Source organism: Hypanus sabinus, chromosome 1, assembly GCF_030144855.1.
Source record: "Hypanus sabinus isolate sHypSab1 chromosome 1, sHypSab1.hap1, whole genome shotgun sequence".
Lineage (NCBI taxonomy): Eukaryota > Metazoa > Chordata > Chondrichthyes > Myliobatiformes > Dasyatidae > Hypanus > Hypanus sabinus.
In genome coordinates, this window is record NC_082706.1 from 27,235 (window position 1) to 46,292 (window position 19,058).

Genomic DNA, 19,058 nt, shown 5'->3' on the forward strand with positions numbered 1-19,058 from the left:
AATGAGGCCCAAGGAGCTAGGCCGCCCTGGAATTAAACCCTTAGAAGTAGTATGACCTGTACAATTTTGTGCCTTTCGTTGTCTGGTCTAGGGGGTAGTACATATGCCAAGCGTGATTGGCTTGGTTTAAGCCATTTCAGGGGAGGTGTCGCCTTTCATTGTCTGGTCCAGGGGTAATACACACGGCAAGCTTGATCAACTTGACGGAGCCGGCTCGAGGAGGGTGTCTAATGTAAAGGCTCGAAACACCCGAAGATCCGAGAGTGCATTACTGATGATGTGTCCTGGCACATGATAATGAGAGGTTTCGATTTTCCTATACAAGCAGCTGGCTTAGGAGCTCAGACTTTAAATTCTGCAGACTAACCTTTGCCAGCTAAACATATAGATCCACCAGCCCTACACTTAAACCTAATCCTAAAGTCCAAAAGGGGCATACACCCCCATAAATAGGCAAATTCCAAGAGGGGTAGTCACCCCCATAAACCCTAGGCAACTTCCAAGGGGGGCATACACCCCCACAAACCCTAGGCATTCCCCGATTAACTTTTGATATTCTGAGAGGGGTAGGATTCAACAAGGGCAAGTGTGGGACCTGGTTAATGAAGGCGTGGGCCAGATCAAAGTGGCAGGGTGATGTGAAACAGAATCTCAAGTGGGGAGATCAGAAATCACAAGAGGGCTTTTTAGCCCACTGCCCGCATAATTTCAACCTAACCTATCAGTGACACGCTCTTCATTCTCCCGGCCCCAGAAAGGCCAATAAGAAAACCCAGATATTTTATTTCACCTATCGGGTGTTAAAAAATTCATAGTTAAAAGAATGGAGAGGTTCACCAATTAGCAGCTAATGTACCTTTAAGGGCTGAGGTGAGCCGGTCTCCTAGCAACAGCCAGGTTTGCAGTAGGTGGACAATTAGGTTTTAGTATCACATTAGTTAAAAGAGGCCCTGCGGGGGGAAGAAGGTGAGGGATGTTTTAACTGGATAGCAGTACTGTCTGGGTTTAGAGACTCCACAGAAGACCCGAGTGACGGACGAGAGTCGAGTTGGACCTTCCGGTCGGGAATCACGCTTTTTTGAAGGCAATTGGTTGGAGTCGAAATCGCAGACGCAAGATAAGCAGTAGGAACATTATTCTTTTATTTATTGTCTTACTTACATTATTGTCTTAATGATGTGGAAAGGCAAGGATAGGAGAGGTTGTGTGGATCGATACCTGCCACGTGGGCGAGTGGGTAACTCTGGTTAGTGTCCCTGGGGATTCCTTCTTAACCACGGTCAGGTTAAAAATAGTCCAGAACTTTCATTATGTGAAAATTCTGGAAAAATAGTCCCAACTACTAAAGGGAATTAAGAAGTAGGCCTACAGATTCTCCGCATGGCCTGAATGAGGCCCAAGGAGCTAGGCCGCCCTGGAATTAAACCCTTAGAAGTAGTATGACCTGTACAATTTTGTGCCTTTCGTTGTCTGGTCTAGGGGGTAGTACATATGCCAAGCGTGATTGGCTTGGTTTAAGCCATTTCAGGGGAGGTGTCGCCTTTCATTGTCTGGTCCAGGGGTAATACACACGGCAAGCTTGATCAACTTGACGGAGCCGGCTCGAGGAGGGTGTCTAATGTAAAGGCTCGAAACACCCGAAGATCCGAGAGTGCATTACTGATGATGTGTCCTGGCACATGATAATGAGAGGTTTCGATTTTCCTATACAAGCAGCTGGCTTAGGAGCTCAGACTTTAAATTCTGCAGACTAACCTTTGCCAGCTAAACATATAGATCCACCAGCCCTACACTTAAACCTAATCCTAAAGTCCAAAAGGGGCATACACCCCCATAAATAGGCAAATTCCAAGAGGGGTAGTCACCCCCATAAACCCTAGGCAACTTCCAAGGGGGGCATACACCCCCACAAACCCTAGGCATTCCCCGATTAACTTTTGATATTCTGAGAGGGGTAGGATTCAACAAGGGCAAGTGTGGGACCTGGTTAATGAAGGCGTGGGCCAGATCAAAGTGGCAGGGTGATGTGAAACAGAATCTCAAGTGGGGAGATCAGAAATCACAAGAGGGCTTTTTAGCCCACTGCCCGCATAATTTCAACCTAACCTATCAGTGACACGCTCTTCATTCTCCCGGCCCCAGAAAGGCCAATAAGAAAACCCAGATATTTTATTTCACCTATCGGGTGTTAAAAAATTCATAGTTAAAAGAATGGAGAGGTTCACCAATTAGCAGCTAATGTACCTTTAAGGGCTGAGGTGAGCCGGTCTCCTAGCAACAGCCAGGTTTGCAGTAGGTGGACAATTAGGTTTTAGTATCACATTAGTTAAAAGAGGCCCTGCGGGGGGAAGAAGGTGAGGGATGTTTTAACTGGATAGCAGTACTGTCTGGGTTTAGAGACTCCACAGAAGACCCGAGTGACGGACGAGAGTCGAGTTGGACCTTCCGGTCGGGAATCACGCTTTTTTGAAGGCAATTGGTTGGAGTCGAAATCGCAGACGCAAGATAAGCAGTAGGAACATTATTCTTTTATTTATTGTCTTACTTACATTATTGTCTTAATGATGTGGAAAGGCAAGGATAGGAGAGGTTGTGTGGATCGATACCTGCCACGTGGGCGAGTGGGTAACTCTGGTTAGTGTCCCTGGGGATTCCTTCTTAACCACGGTCAGGTTAAAAATAGTCCAGAACTTTCATTATGTGAAAATTCTGGAAAAATAGTCCCAACTACTAAAGGGAATTAAGAAGTAGGCCTACAGATTCTCCGCATGGCCTGAATGAGGCCCAAGGAGCTAGGCCGCCCTGGAATTAAACCCTTAGAAGTAGTATGACCTGTACAATTTTGTGCCTTTCGTTGTCTGGTCTAGGGGGTAGTACATATGCCAAGCGTGATTGGCTTGGTTTAAGCCATTTCAGGGGAGGTGTCGCCTTTCATTGTCTGGTCCAGGGGTAATACACACGGCAAGCTTGATCAACTTGACGGAGCCGGCTCGAGGAGGGTGTCTAATGTAAAGGCTCGAAACACCCGAAGATCCGAGAGTGCATTACTGATGATGTGTCCTGGCACATGATAATGAGAGGTTTCGATTTTCCTATACAAGCAGCTGGCTTAGGAGCTCAGACTTTAAATTCTGCAGACTAACCTTTGCCAGCTAAACATATAGATCCACCAGCCCTACACTTAAACCTAATCCTAAAGTCCAAAAGGGGCATACACCCCCATAAATAGGCAAATTCCAAGAGGGGTAGTCACCCCCATAAACCCTAGGCAACTTCCAAGGGGGGCATACACCCCCACAAACCCTAGGCATTCCCCGATTAACTTTTGATATTCTGAGAGGGGTAGGATTCAACAAGGGCAAGTGTGGGACCTGGTTAATGAAGGCGTGGGCCAGATCAAAGTGGCAGGGTGATGTGAAACAGAATCTCAAGTGGGGAGATCAGAAATCACAAGAGGGCTTTTTAGCCCACTGCCCGCATAATTTCAACCTAACCTATCAGTGACACGCTCTTCATTCTCCCGGCCCCAGAAAGGCCAATAAGAAAACCCAGATATTTTATTTCACCTATCGGGTGTTAAAAAATTCATAGTTAAAAGAATGGAGAGGTTCACCAATTAGCAGCTAATGTACCTTTAAGGGCTGAGGTGAGCCGGTCTCCTAGCAACAGCCAGGTTTGCAGTAGGTGGACAATTAGGTTTTAGTATCACATTAGTTAAAAGAGGCCCTGCGGGGGGAAGAAGGTGAGGGATGTTTTAACTGGATAGCAGTACTGTCTGGGTTTAGAGACTCCACAGAAGACCCGAGTGACGGACGAGAGTCGAGTTGGACCTTCCGGTCGGGAATCACGCTTTTTTGAAGGCAATTGGTTGGAGTCGAAATCGCAGACGCAAGATAAGCAGTAGGAACATTATTCTTTTATTTATTGTCTTACTTACATTATTGTCTTAATGATGTGGAAAGGCAAGGATAGGAGAGGTTGTGTGGATCGATACCTGCCACGTGGGCGAGTGGGTAACTCTGGTTAGTGTCCCTGGGGATTCCTTCTTAACCACGGTCAGGTTAAAAATAGTCCAGAACTTTCATTATGTGAAAATTCTGGAAAAATAGTCCCAACTACTAAAGGGAATTAAGAAGTAGGCCTACAGATTCTCCGCATGGCCTGAATGAGGCCCAAGGAGCTAGGCCGCCCTGGAATTAAACCCTTAGAAGTAGTATGACCTGTACAATTTTGTGCCTTTCGTTGTCTGGTCTAGGGGGTAGTACATATGCCAAGCGTGATTGGCTTGGTTTAAGCCATTTCAGGGGAGGTGTCGCCTTTCATTGTCTGGTCCAGGGGTAATACACACGGCAAGCTTGATCAACTTGACGGAGCCGGCTCGAGGAGGGTGTCTAATGTAAAGGCTCGAAACACCCGAAGATCCGAGAGTGCATTACTGATGATGTGTCCTGGCACATGATAATGAGAGGTTTCGATTTTCCTATACAAGCAGCTGGCTTAGGAGCTCAGACTTTAAATTCTGCAGACTAACCTTTGCCAGCTAAACATATAGATCCACCAGCCCTACACTTAAACCTAATCCTAAAGTCCAAAAGGGGCATACACCCCCATAAATAGGCAAATTCCAAGAGGGGTAGTCACCCCCATAAACCCTAGGCAACTTCCAAGGGGGGCATACACCCCCACAAACCCTAGGCATTCCCCGATTAACTTTTGATATTCTGAGAGGGGTAGGATTCAACAAGGGCAAGTGTGGGACCTGGTTAATGAAGGCGTGGGCCAGATCAAAGTGGCAGGGTGATGTGAAACAGAATCTCAAGTGGGGAGATCAGAAATCACAAGAGGGCTTTTTAGCCCACTGCCCGCATAATTTCAACCTAACCCTAACCCTAACCCTAACCCTAACCCTAACCCTAACCCTAACCCTAATGCGGACCCTAACCCTAACCCTAATGCGGACCCTAACCCTAACCCTAATGCGGACCCTAACCCTAGCCCTAGCCCTAGCCCTAGCCCTGGCCCTAGCCCTGGCCCTGGCCCTGGCCCTGGCCCTGGCCCTGGCCCTGGCCCTGGCCCTGGCCCTGGCCCTGGCCGTGGACAATACTCCCACTTTTTGGTGTCCTGCTGTAACTACAGATCTGCTGGGTACAACACTCACAACTGGTGGTGTCCTGCCGCAATGACGGTTCGGCCGTGGACAATACTTCCACCTGATGGTGTCCTGCCGCAACGACAGATCAAATGTGGATTACACTCCCACCTGGTGGTGTTTTTGCCATAACGACAGATCAGATGTGGACAACACTCTGACCTGGTGGTGTCCTGTCGCAATGTCAGTTCTGCTGTAGACCACACTCCGACCTGGTGGTGTTCTGCCATAATGAGATGCCCCCTGTGGACAACAGTCCCACCTACTGGTGTCCTGTTGCAATGCAAGATCAATTGTGGACAATACTTCCACCTGGTGGTGACCGGCCATAACGACAGGCTAGATGTGGACAATGTTCTCACCCAGTGGTGTCCTACCGCAATGATATATGCGCTGTGTAGAACATTTCCATCTGGTAGTGCCCTGCCACGATGTCAGTTTTGGTGTGGACAACACTCCCACCTGTTGGTGTCCTGCTGGAAGAACTGATCACTTGCAGACAACACTCCCACTTTGTGGTATCCTGCCGCAATGACAACCCGTCTATAGAGAACACTTCTTCTGCTGTAACAGCAGATCCACTGTGGACAACACTTCCACTGGTGCTGTCCTGCCTTAATGACAGGTCCAGTGTGGACATGACTCCCACCTGGTGGTGACCTGTCACAATGACAGTTCCGCTGTCCACAACACTCCGACCCGGTGGTGTTCTGCCATATTGAGATGCCCCCTGTGTACAACACTCCCAACTGCTGATGTCCTGTCACAACGACAGATAAGATGTGGACAATACTGCCGCCTGGTGGTGCCCTTCCATAACAACAGATCAGATGTGGACAACACTCCCTGCTAGTGCTGCCTTGCCGCAACGACAGTTCCACTGCGGACAACACTTCCATCTGGTGGTGTCCTGTCGCAATGACAGCTCCGGTGAGGTCAGCACTCCCACCTTGTGGTGTCCAGTCGCAATGACAGTTCCGCAACCTAAACCTAACCCTAACGCTAACCTGATCCCTAATCCGAATGCGATATCCTATGTCAGGAGGGGCCAGATTCAACAAAGGCAATTGCTGGACCTGGTTAATGAAGGCGTGGGCCAGTTCAAAGTGGCAGGGTCCCGTGAAACTGAATCTCAAGTGACGAGGTCAAAAAGCACAAGAGGGCTGATTAACCCACTGCCCACATAATCTCAACTTAACCTTAACCTTAACCTTAACTGTAATACGATGTGGACAACTCTCCCACCTGGTGATGTCCTGCCGTAATGACAGGTTAGATGTCGACAGCACTCCCACCTATTGGTCTCCTGTCACAATGACATTTCTACTGTAGATAATAGTTCCACCTCGTGGTGTCCTCCCACAATGGCAGGTCCTCTGTGGATAACAGTCCCAGCTGGTGCTGTTCTGCCGCAAAGTTAGATCAGATGTGGACAACACTCCCACCTGGTGGTGTCCTGCCGTAACAACACATTAGATGTGGGACAACACTCCCACCTGGTGGTGTTCTGCCACAATGACATGTGAGCTGTGTAAAACATTCCCACTTGGTGGCGTCCTGCCGCGATGGCAGTTTTGGTGCGGACAACACTCTCACCTGCTGGTGTCCTGACAGAGGAACTGGTCTCTTGCAGAAAAGACTCCCACCTTGTGGTGCCTTCTGGAAGGATAGTCTGGCTGTGTACAACACTTTGACCTTTTGGTGTCCTGCTGGAAGAACAAAGCCCTAGTAGACAACACCCCCACCTTGTGGTGTCCTGCCGCAACGACAGTTTGGCCGTGGACAATACTCCCACTTTTTGGTGTCCTGCTGTAACTACAGATCTGCTGGGTACAACACTCACAACTGGTGGTGTCCTGCCGCAATGACGGTTCGGCCGTGGACAATACTTCCACCTGATGGTGTCCTGCCGCAACGACAGATCAAATGTGGATGACACTCCCACCTGGTGGTGTTTTTGCCATAACGACAGATCAGATGTGGACAACACTCTGACCTGGTGGTGTCCTGTCGCAATGTCAGTTCTGCTGTAGACAACACTCCGACCTGGTGGTGTTCTGCCGTAATGAGATGCCCCCTGTGGACAACACTCCCACCTACTGGTGTCCTGTTGCAATGGCAGATCAATTGTGGACAATACTTCCACCTGGTGGTGACCGGCCATAACGACAGGCTAGATGTGGACAATGTTCTCACCCAGTGGTGTCCTACCGCAATGACATATGCGCTGTGTAGAACATTTCCATCTGGTAGTGCCCTGCCACGATGTCAGTTTTGGTGTGGACAACACTCCCACCTGTTGGTGTCCTGCTGGAAGAACTGATCACTTGCAGACAACACTCCCACTTTGTGGTATCCTGCCGCAATGACAACCCGTCTATAGAGAACACTTCTTCTGCTGTAACAGCAGATCCACTGTGGACAACACTTCCACTGGTGCTGTCCTGCCTTAATGACAGGTCCAGTGTGGACATGACTCCCACCTGGTGGTGACCTGTCACAATGACAGTTCCGCTGTCCACAACACTCCGACCCGGTGGTGTTCTGCCATATTGAGATGCCCCCTGTGTACAACACTCCCAACTGCTGATGTCCTGCCCCAACGACAGATAAGATGTGGACAATACTGCCGCCTGGTGGTGCCCTTCCATAACAACAGATCAGATGTGGACAACACTCCCTGCTAGTGCTGCCTTGCCGCAATGACAGTTCCACTGCGGACAACACTTCCATCTGGTGGTGTCCTGTCGCAATGACAGCTCCGGTGAGGTCAGCACTCCCACCTTGTGGTGTCCAGTCGCAATGACAGTTCTGCAACCTAAACCTAACCCTAACGCTAACCTGATCCCTAATCCGAATGCGATATCCTATGTCAGGAGGGGCCAGATTCAACAAAGGCAATTGCTGGACCTGGTTAATGAAGGCGTGGGCCAGTTCAAAGTGGCAGGGTCCCGTGAAACTGAATCTCAAGTGACGAGATCAAAAAGCTCAAGAGGGCTGATTAACCCACTGCCCACATAATCTCAACTTAACCTTAACCTTAAATGTAATACGATGTGGACAACTCTCCCACCTGGTGATGTCCTGCCGTAATGACAGGTTAGATGTCGACAGCACTCCCACCTATTGGTCTCCTGTCACAATGACATTTCTACTGTAGATAACAGTTCCACCTCGTGGTGTCCTTCCACAATGGCAGGTCCTCTGTGGATAACAGTCCCACCTGGTGCTGTTCTGCCGCAAAGTTAGATCAGATGTGGACAACACTCCCACCTGGTGGTGTCCTGCCGTAACAACACATTAGATGTGGGACAACACTCCCACCTGGTGGTGTTCTGCCACAATGACATGTGAGCTGTGTAAAACATTCCCACTTGGTGGCGTCCTGCCGCGATGGCAGTTTTGGTGCGGACAACACTCTCACCTGCTGGTGTCCTGACGGAGGAACTGGTCTCTTGCAGAAAACACTCCCACCTTGTGGTGCCTTCTGGAAGGATAGTCCGGCTGTGTACAACACTTTGACCTTTTGGTGTCCTGCTGGAAGAACAAAGCCCTAGTAGACAACACTCCCACCTTGTGGTGTCCTGCCGCAACGACAGTTTGGCCGTGGACAATACTCCCACTTTTTGGTGTCCTGCTGTAACTACAGATCTGCTGGGTACAACACTCACAACTGGTGGTGTCCTGCCGCAATGACGGTTCGGCCGTGGACAATACTTCCACCTGATGGTGTCCTGCCGCAACGACAGATCAAATGTGGATGACACTCCCACCTGGTGGTGTTTTTGCCATAACGACAGATCAGATGTGGACAACACTCTGACCTGGTGGTGTCCTGTCGCAATGTCAGTTCTGCTGTAGACCACACTCCGACCTGGTGGTGTTCTGCCGTAATGAGATGCCCCCTGTGGACAACACTCCCACCTACTGGTGTCCTGTTGCAATGGCAGATCAATTGTGGACAATACTTCCACCTGGTGGTGACCGGCCATAACGACAGGCTAGATGTGGACAATGTTCTCACCCAGTGGTGTCCTACCGCAATGACATATGCGCTGTGTAGAACATTTCCATCTGGTAGTGCCCTGCCACGATGTCAGTTTTGGTGTGGACAACACTCCCACCTGTTGGTGTCCTGCTGGAAGAACTGATCACTTGCAGACAACACTCCCACTTTGTGGTATCCTGCCGCAATGACAACCCGTCTATAGAGAACACTTCTTCTGCTGTAACAGCAGATCCACTGTGGACAACACTTCCACTGGTGCTGTCCTGCCTTAATGACAGGTCCAGTGTGGACATGACTCCCACCTGGTGGTGACCTGTCACAATGACAGTTCCGCTGTCCACAACACTCCGACCCGGTGGTGTTCTGCCATATTGAGATGCCCCCTGTGTACAACACTCCCAACTGCTGATGTCCTGCCCCAACGACAGATAAGATGTGGACAATACTGCCGCCTGGTGGTGCCCTTCCATAACAACAGATCAGATGTGGACAACACTCCCTGCTAGTGCTGCCTTGCCGCAATGACAGTTCCACTGCGGACAACACTTCCATCTGGTGGTGTCCTGTCGCAATGACAGCTCCGGTGAGGTCAGCACTCCCACCTTGTGGTGTCCAGTCGCAATGACAGTTCTGCAACCTAAACCTAACCCTAACGCTAACCTGATCCCTAATCCGAATGCGATATCCTATGTCAGGAGGGGCCAGATTCAACAAAGGCAATTGCTGGACCTGGTTAATGAAGGCGTGGGCCAGTTCAAAGTGGCAGGGTCCCGTGAAACTGAATCTCAAGTGACGAGATCAAAAAGCTCAAGAGGGCTGATTAACCCACTGCCCACATAATCTCAACTTAACCTTAACCTTAAATGTAATACGATGTGGACAACTCTCCCACCTGGTGATGTCCTGCCGTAATGACAGGTTAGATGTCGACAGCACTCCCACCTATTGGTCTCCTGTCACAATGACATTTCTACTGTAGATAACAGTTCCACCTCGTGGTGTCCTTCCACAATGGCAGGTCCTCTGTGGATAACAGTCCCACCTGGTGCTGTTCTGCCGCAAAGTTAGATCAGATGTGGACAACACTCCCACCTGGTGGTGTCCTGCCGTAACAACACATTAGATGTGGGACAACACTCCCACCTGGTGGTGTTCTGCCACAATGACATGTGAGCTGTGTAAAACATTCCCACTTGGTGGCGTCCTGCCGCGATGGCAGTTTTGGTGCGGACAACACTCTCACCTGCTGGTGTCCTGACGGAGGAACTGGTCTCTTGCAGAAAACACTCCCACCTTGTGGTGCCTTCTGGAAGGATAGTCCGGCTGTGTACAACACTTTGACCTTTTGGTGTCCTGCTGGAAGAACAAAGCCCTAGTAGACAACACTCCCACCTTGTGGTGTCCTGCCGCAACGACAGTTTGGCCGTGGACAATACTCCCACTTTTTGGTGTCCTGCTGTAACTACAGATCTGCTGGGTACAACACTCACAACTGGTGGTGTCCTGCCGCAATGACGGTTCGGCCGTGGACAATACTTCCACCTGATGGTGTCCTGCCGCAACGACAGATCAAATGTGGATGACACTCCCACCTGGTGGTGTTTTTGCCATAACGACAGATCAGATGTGGACAACACTCTGACCTGGTGGTGTCCTGTCGCAATGTCAGTTCTGCTGTAGACCACACTCCGACCTGGTGGTGTTCTGCCGTAATGAGATGCCCCCTGTGGACAACACTCCCACCTACTGGTGTCCTGTTGCAATGGCAGATCAATTGTGGACAATACTTCCACCTGGTGGTGACCGGCCATAACGACAGGCTAGATGTGGACAATGTTCTCACCCAGTGGTGTCCTACCGCAATGACATATGCGCTGTGTAGAACATTTCCATCTGGTAGTGCCCTGCCACGATGTCAGTTTTGGTGTGGACAACACTCCCACCTGTTGGTGTCCTGCTGGAAGAACTGATCACTTGCAGACAACACTCCCACTTTGTGGTATCCTGCCGCAATGACAACCCGTCTATAGAGAACACTTCTTCTGCTGTAACAGCAGATCCACTGTGGACAACACTTCCACTGGTGCTGTCCTGCCTTAATGACAGGTCCAGTGTGGACATGACTCCCACCTGGTGGTGACCTGTCACAATGACAGTTCCGCTGTCCACAACACTCCGACCCGGTGGTGTTCTGCCATATTGAGATGCCCCCTGTGTACAACACTCCCAACTGCTGATGTCCTGCCCCAACGACAGATAAGATGTGGACAATACTGCCGCCTGGTGGTGCCCTTCCATAACAACAGATCAGATGTGGACAACACTCCCTGCTAGTGCTGCCTTGCCGCAATGACAGTTCCACTGCGGACAACACTTCCATCTGGTGGTGTCCTGTCGCAATGACAGCTCCGGTGAGGTCAGCACTCCCACCTTGTGGTGTCCAGTCGCAATGACAGTTCTGCAACCTAAACCTAACCCTAACGCTAACCTGATCCCTAATCCGAATGCGATATCCTATGTCAGGAGGGGCCAGATTCAACAAAGGCAATTGCTGGACCTGGTTAATGAAGGCGTGGGCCAGTTCAAAGTGGCAGGGTCCCGTGAAACTGAATCTCAAGTGACGAGATCAAAAAGCTCAAGAGGGCTGATTAACCCACTGCCCACATAATCTCAACTTAACCTTAACCTTAAATGTAATACGATGTGGACAACTCTCCCACCTGGTGATGTCCTGCCGTAATGACAGGTTAGATGTCGACAGCACTCCCACCTATTGGTCTCCTGTCACAATGACATTTCTACTGTAGATAACAGTTCCACCTCGTGGTGTCCTTCCACAATGGCAGGTCCTCTGTGGATAACAGTCCCACCTGGTGCTGTTCTGCCGCAAAGTTAGATCAGATGTGGACAACACTCCCACCTGGTGGTGTCCTGCCGTAACAACACATTAGATGTGGGACAACACTCCCACCTGGTGGTGTTCTGCCACAATGACATGTGAGCTGTGTAAAACATTCCCACTTGGTGGCGTCCTGCCGCGATGGCAGTTTTGGTGCGGACAACACTCTCACCTGCTGGTGTCCTGACGGAGGAACTGGTCTCTTGCAGAAAACACTCCCACCTTGTGGTGCCTTCTGGAAGGATAGTCCGGCTGTGTACAACACTTTGACCTTTTGGTGTCCTGCTGGAAGAACAAAGCCCTAGTAGACAACACTCCCACCTTGTGGTGTCCTGCCGCAACGACAGTTTGGCCGTGGACAATACTCCCACTTTTTGGTGTCCTGCTGTAACTACAGATCTGCTGGGTACAACACTCACAACTGGTGGTGTCCTGCCGCAATGACGGTTCGGCCGTGGACAATACTTCCACCTGATGGTGTCCTGCCGCAACGACAGATCAAATGTGGATGACACTCCCACCTGGTGGTGTTTTTGCCATAACGACAGATCAGATGTGGACAACACTCTGACCTGGTGGTGTCCTGTCGCAATGTCAGTTCTGCTGTAGACCACACTCCGACCTGGTGGTGTTCTGCCGTAATGAGATGCCCCCTGTGGACAACACTCCCACCTACTGGTGTCCTGTTGCAATGGCAGATCAATTGTGGACAATACTTCCACCTGGTGGTGACCGGCCATAACGACAGGCTAGATGTGGACAATGTTCTCACCCAGTGGTGTCCTACCGCAATGACATATGCGCTGTGTAGAACATTTCCATCTGGTAGTGCCCTGCCAGGATGTCAGTTTTGGTGTGGACAACACTCCCACCTGTTGGTGTCCTGCTGGAAGAACTGATCACTTGCAGACAACACTCCCACTTTGTGGTATCCTGCCGCAATGACAACCCGTCTATAGAGAACACTTCTTCTGCTGTAACAGCAGATCCACTGTGGACAACACTTCCACTGGTGCTGTCCTGCCTTAATGACAGGTCCAGTGTGGACATGACTCCCACCTGGTGGTGACCTGTCACAATGACAGTTCCGCTGTCCACAACACTCCGACCCGGTGGTGTTCTGCCATATTGAGATGCCCCCTGTGTACAACACTCCCAACTGCTGATGTCCTGCCCCAACGACAGATAAGATGTGGACAATACTGCCGCCTGGTGGTGCCCTTCCATAACAACAGATCAGATGTGGACAACACTCCCTGCTAGTGCTGCCTTGCCGCAATGACAGTTCCACTGCGGACAACACTTCCATCTGGTGGTGTCCTGTCGCAATGACAGCTCCGGTGAGGTCAGCACTCCCACCTTGTGGTGTCCAGTCGCAATGACAGTTCTGCAACCTAAACCTAACCCTAACGCTAACCTGATCCCTAATCCGAATGCGATATCCTATGTCAGGAGGGGCCAGATTCAACAAAGGCAATTGCTGGACCTGGTTAATGAAGGCGTGGGCCAGTTCAAAGTGGCAGGGTCCCGTGAAACTGAATCTCAAGTGACGAGATCAAAAAGCTCAAGAGGGCTGATTAACCCACTGCCCACATAATCTCAACTTAACCTTAACCTTAAATGTAATACGATGTGGACAACTCTCCCACCTGGTGATGTCCTGCCGTAATGACAGGTTAGATGTCGACAGCACTCCCACCTATTGGTCTCCTGTCACAATGACATTTCTACTGTAGATAACAGTTCCACCTCGTGGTGTCCTTCCACAATGGCAGGTCCTCTGTGGATAACAGTCCCACCTGGTGCTGTTCTGCCGCAAAGTTAGATCAGATGTGGACAACACTCCCACCTGGTGGTGTCCTGCCGTAACAACACATTAGATGTGGGACAACACTCCCACCTGGTGGTGTTCTGCCACAATGACATGTGAGCTGTGTAAAACATTCCCACTTGGTGGCGTCCTGCCGCGATGGCAGTTTTGGTGCGGACAACACTCTCACCTGCTGGTGTCCTGACGGAGGAACTGGTCTCTTGCAGAAAACACTCCCACCTTGTGGTGCCTTCTGGAAGGATAGTCCGGCTGTGTACAACACTTTGACCTTTTGGTGTCCTGCTGGAAGAACAAAGCCCTAGTAGACAACACTCCCACCTTGTGGTGTCCTGCCGCAACGACAGTTTGGCCGTGGACAATACTCCCACTTTTTGGTGTCCTGCTGTAACTACAGATCTGCTGGGTACAACACTCACAACTGGTGGTGTCCTGCCGCAATGACGGTTCGGCCGTGGACAATACTTCCACCTGATGGTGTCCTGCCGCAACGACAGATCAAATGTGGATGACACTCCCACCTGGTGGTGTTTTTGCCATAACGACAGATCAGATGTGGACAACACTCTGACCTGGTGGTGTCCTGTCGCAATGTCAGTTCTGCTGTAGACCACACTCCGACCTGGTGGTGTTCTGCCGTAATGAGATGCCCCCTGTGGACAACACTCCCACCTACTGGTGTCCTGTTGCAATGGCAGATCAATTGTGGACAATACTTCCACCTGGTGGTGACCGGCCATAACGACAGGCTAGATGTGGACAATGTTCTCACCCAGTGGTGTCCTACCGCAATGACATATGCGCTGTGTAGAACATTTCCATCTGGTAGTGCCCTGCCACGATGTCAGTTTTGGTGTGGACAACACTCCCACCTGTTGGTGTCCTGCTGGAAGAACTGATCACTTGCAGACAACACTCCCACTTTGTGGTATCCTGCCGCAATGACAACCCGTCTATAGAGAACACTTCTTCTGCTGTAACAGCAGATCCACTGTGGACAACACTTCCACTGGTGCTGTCCTGCCTTAATGACAGGTCCAGTGTGGACATGACTCCCACCTGGTGGTGACCTGTCACAATGACAGTTCCGCTGTCCACAACACTCCGACCCGGTGGTGTTCTGCCATATTGAGATGCCCCCTGTGTACAACACTCCCAACTGCTGATGTCCTGCCCCAACGACAGATAAGATGTGGACAATACTGCCGCCTGGTGGTGCCCTTCCATAACAACAGATCAGATGTGGACAACACTCCCTGCTAGTGCTGCCTTGCCGCAATGACAGTTCCACTGCGGACAACACTTCCATCTGGTGGTGTCCTGTCGCAATGACAGCTCCGGTGAGGTCAGCACTCCCACCTTGTGGTGTCCAGTCGCAATGACAGTTCTGCAACCTAAACCTAACCCTAACGCTAACCTGATCCCTAATCCGAATGCGATATCCTATGTCAGGAGGGGCCAGATTCAACAAAGGCAATTGCTGGACCTGGTTAATGAAGGCGTGGGCCAGTTCAAAGTGGCAGGGTCCCGTGAAACTGAATCTCAAGTGACGAGATCAAAAAGCTCAAGAGGGCTGATTAACCCACTGCCCACATAATCTCAACTTAACCTTAACCTTAAATGTAATACGATGTGGACAACTCTCCCACCTGGTGATGTCCTGCCGTAATGACAGGTTAGATGTCGACAGCACTCCCACCTATTGGTCTCCTGTCACAATGACATTTCTACTGTAGATAATAGTTCCACCTCGTGGTGTCCTCCCACAATGGCAGGTCCTCTGTGGATAACAGTCCCACCTGGTGCTGTCCTGCCGCAAAGTTAGATCAGATGTGGACAACACTCCCACCTGGTGGTGTCCTGCCGTAACAACACATTAGATGTGGGACAACACTCCCACCTGGTGGTGTTCTGCCACAATGACATGTGAGCTGTGTAAAACATTCCCACTTGGTGGCGTCCTGCCGCGATGGCAGTTTTGGTGCGGACAACACTCTCACCTGCTGGTGTCCTGACGGAGGAACTGGTCTCTTGCAGAAAACACTCCCACCTTGTGGTGCCTTCTGGAAGGATAGTCCGGCTGTGTACAACACTTTGACCTTTTGGTGTCCTGCTGGAAGAACAAAGCCCTAGTAGACAACACTCCCACCTTGTGGTGTCCTGCCGCAACGACAGTTTGGCCGTGGACAATACTCCCACTTTTTGGTGTCCTGCTGTAACTACAGATCTGCTGGGTACAACACTCACAACTGGTGGTGTCCTGCCGCAATGACGGTTCGGCCGTGGACAATACTTCCACCTGATGGTGTCCTGCCGCAACGACAGATCAAATGTGGATGACACTCCCACCTGGTGGTGTTTTTGCCATAACGACAGATCAGATGTGGACAACACTCTGACCTGGTGGTGTCCTGTCGCAATGTCAGTTCTGCTGTAGACCACACTCCGACCTGGTGGTGTTCTGCCGTAATGAGATGCCCCCTGTGGACAACACTCCCACCTACTGGTGTCCTGTTGCAATGGCAGATCAATTGTGGACAATACTTCCACCTGGTGGTGACCGGCCATAACGACAGGCTAGATGTGGACAATGTTCTCACCCAGTGGTGTCCTACCGCAATGACATATGCGCTGTGTAGAACATTTCCATCTGGTAGTGCCCTGCCATGATGTCAGTTTTGGTGTGGACAACACTCCCACCTGTTGGTGTCCTGCTGGAAGAACTGATCACTTGCAGACAACACTCCCACTTTGTGGTATCCTGCCGCAATGACAACCCGTCTATAGAGAACACTTCTTCTGCTGTAACAGCAGATCCACTGTGGACAACACTTCCACTGGTGCTGTCCTGCCTTAATGACAGGTCCAGTGTGGACATGACTCCCACCTGGTGGTGACCTGTCACAATGACAGTTCCGCTGTCCACAACACTCCGACCCGGTGGTGTTCTGCCATATTGAGATGCCCCCTGTGTACAACACTCCCAACTGCTGATGTCCTGCCCCAACGACAGATAAGATGTGGACAATACTGCCGCCTGGTGGTGCCCTTCCATAACAACAGATCAGATGTGGACAACACTCCCTGCTAGTGCTGCCTTGCCGCAATGACAGTTCCACTGCGGACAACACTTCCATCTGGTGGTGTCCTGTCGCAATGACAGCTCCGGTGAGGTCAGCACTCCCACCTTGTGGTGTCCAGTCGCAATGACAGTTCTGCAACCTAAACCTAACCCTAACGCTAACCTGATCCCTAATCCGAATGCGATATCCTATGTCAGGAGGGGCCAGATTCAACAAAGGCAATTGCTGGACCTGGTTAATGAAGGCGTGGGCCAGTTCAAAGTGGCAGGGTCCCGTGAAACTGAATCTCAAGTGACGAGATCAAAAAGCTCAAGAGGGCTGATTAACCCACTGCCCACATAATCTCAACTTAACCTTAACCTTAAATGTAATACGATGTGGACAACTCTCCCACCTGGTGATGTCCTGCCGTAATGACAGGTTAGATGTCGACAGCACTCCCACCTATTGGTCTCCTGTCACAATGACATTTCTACTGTAGATAATAGTTCCACCTCGTGGTGTCCTCCCACAATGGCAGGTCCTCTGTGGATAACAGACCCTAACCCTAACCCTAACCCTAACCCTAACACACCCCTATTAAACCTTGCTAAACCCCCACAAACTGGATATCCTATGTCAAGGGGAATAAGATTCAACAAAGGCAAGTATTGGACCTGGTTAATGAAAGCGTGGGCTAGATCAAAGTGGCAGGGTCACGTGAAACGGAATCTCAAGTGAGGAGATCAAAAATCACAAGTGGGCTTTTTAGCCCACTGCCCGCATAATTTCAACCTAACCCTAACCCTACCCCTAACCCAAACCCTAATGCGAGGGCCCTAACCCTAAGCCTAAAGCACACCCCGATTAACCCCTACTAGGCTCCCACAAACCGGATCAAACATACACATCAACCAGCCCAGCACACAAACCTTATCCTAAAGTCCAAAAGGACACACTCCCCCACAAACCCTAGGCACTCCCCGATTAACTTTGGCTTTGGCCCCACAAACCCTAAACACACCCCTATTAAACCTTGCTAAACCCCCACAAACTGGATGTCCTATGTGAATGGGAACAAGATTCAACAAAGGCAAGTATTGGACCTGGTTAATGAAAGCGTGGGCCAGATCAAAGTGGGAGGGTCACGTGAAACTGAATCTCAAGTGACGAGATCAAAAAGCACAAGAGGGCTGATTCGCCCACTGCCCACATACGCTCAACCTAACCGTAATGTGATGTGGAGCACACTCCCAGCTGGTGGTGTCCTGTCGCAATGACAGTTGTGCTATTGATAATAGTCCCACCTGGTGGTGTCCTGCCGCAATGACAGTTCGTCCGTAGACAATACTCCCACCTGGTGGTGTCCTGTCATAACGACAGATCAGATGTGGACAATACTCCCACCTGGTGGTGTCCTGTCATAACGACAGATCAGATGTGTACAACACTCCCACCTGCTGGTGTCCTGCCGCCATGACAGATCAGATGTGGAGAATACTCCCACCTGGTGGTGTCCTGCCTCAATGACAGTTCGTCCGTAGACAATACTCCCACCTGGTGGTGTCCTGTCATAACGACAGATCAGATGTGTACAACACTCCCACCTGGTGGTGTCCTATCACAATGAAGGATTAGGTGAAGACAGAAATCCCACCTGGTGGTGACCTGTCAGTATGACAGTTTTGCAACAAAATCCTAACCCTTACCCTCATGCGAGCCTATCCGCCATAGCAGTTCATACATCACTGCTCAAAACTCGACAGCCTTACCTGTGACTGCCACATATATACATCCACCAGCTCAACACTCAAACCAAATCCTAAAGTGCAAAAGGGGCACACACCCCCACAAACCCTTGGCACTTCCTGACTAAAACTGGCTTCAGCCGCACAAACCCTGAGCACACCCCGATTAACTTTTGCTAGACCCCCACAAACCCGATGTCTTATGCCGAGAGGGGCAAGATTGAACAAAGGCAAGTGTTGGACCTGGTTAATGAGGGCGTGGGCCAGATCAAAGTGGCAGGGTCACGTGAAACTGAATCTCAAGTGACGAGATCAAAAAGCACAAGAGGGCTGATTCACCCACTGACCGCATAATCTCAACCT

General features: G+C 50.5%; 1 long non-coding RNA gene across 1 annotated transcript in view; it reads left to right on the top strand.

Moving 5' to 3' along the window:
* The first annotated feature begins 943 nt into the window (after window positions 1-943).
* LOC132387011 (uncharacterized) overlaps window positions 944-19,058 on the top strand; it is a 609,870-nt gene continuing 591,755 nt past the window's right edge. The window contains exons 1-3 of the long non-coding RNA XR_009509744.1: window positions 944-1,124; window positions 2,398-2,512; window positions 3,786-3,900. This is a non-coding gene — a long non-coding RNA (uncharacterized LOC132387011). The remainder of the gene's footprint in view (window positions 1,125-2,397; window positions 2,513-3,785; window positions 3,901-19,058) is intronic.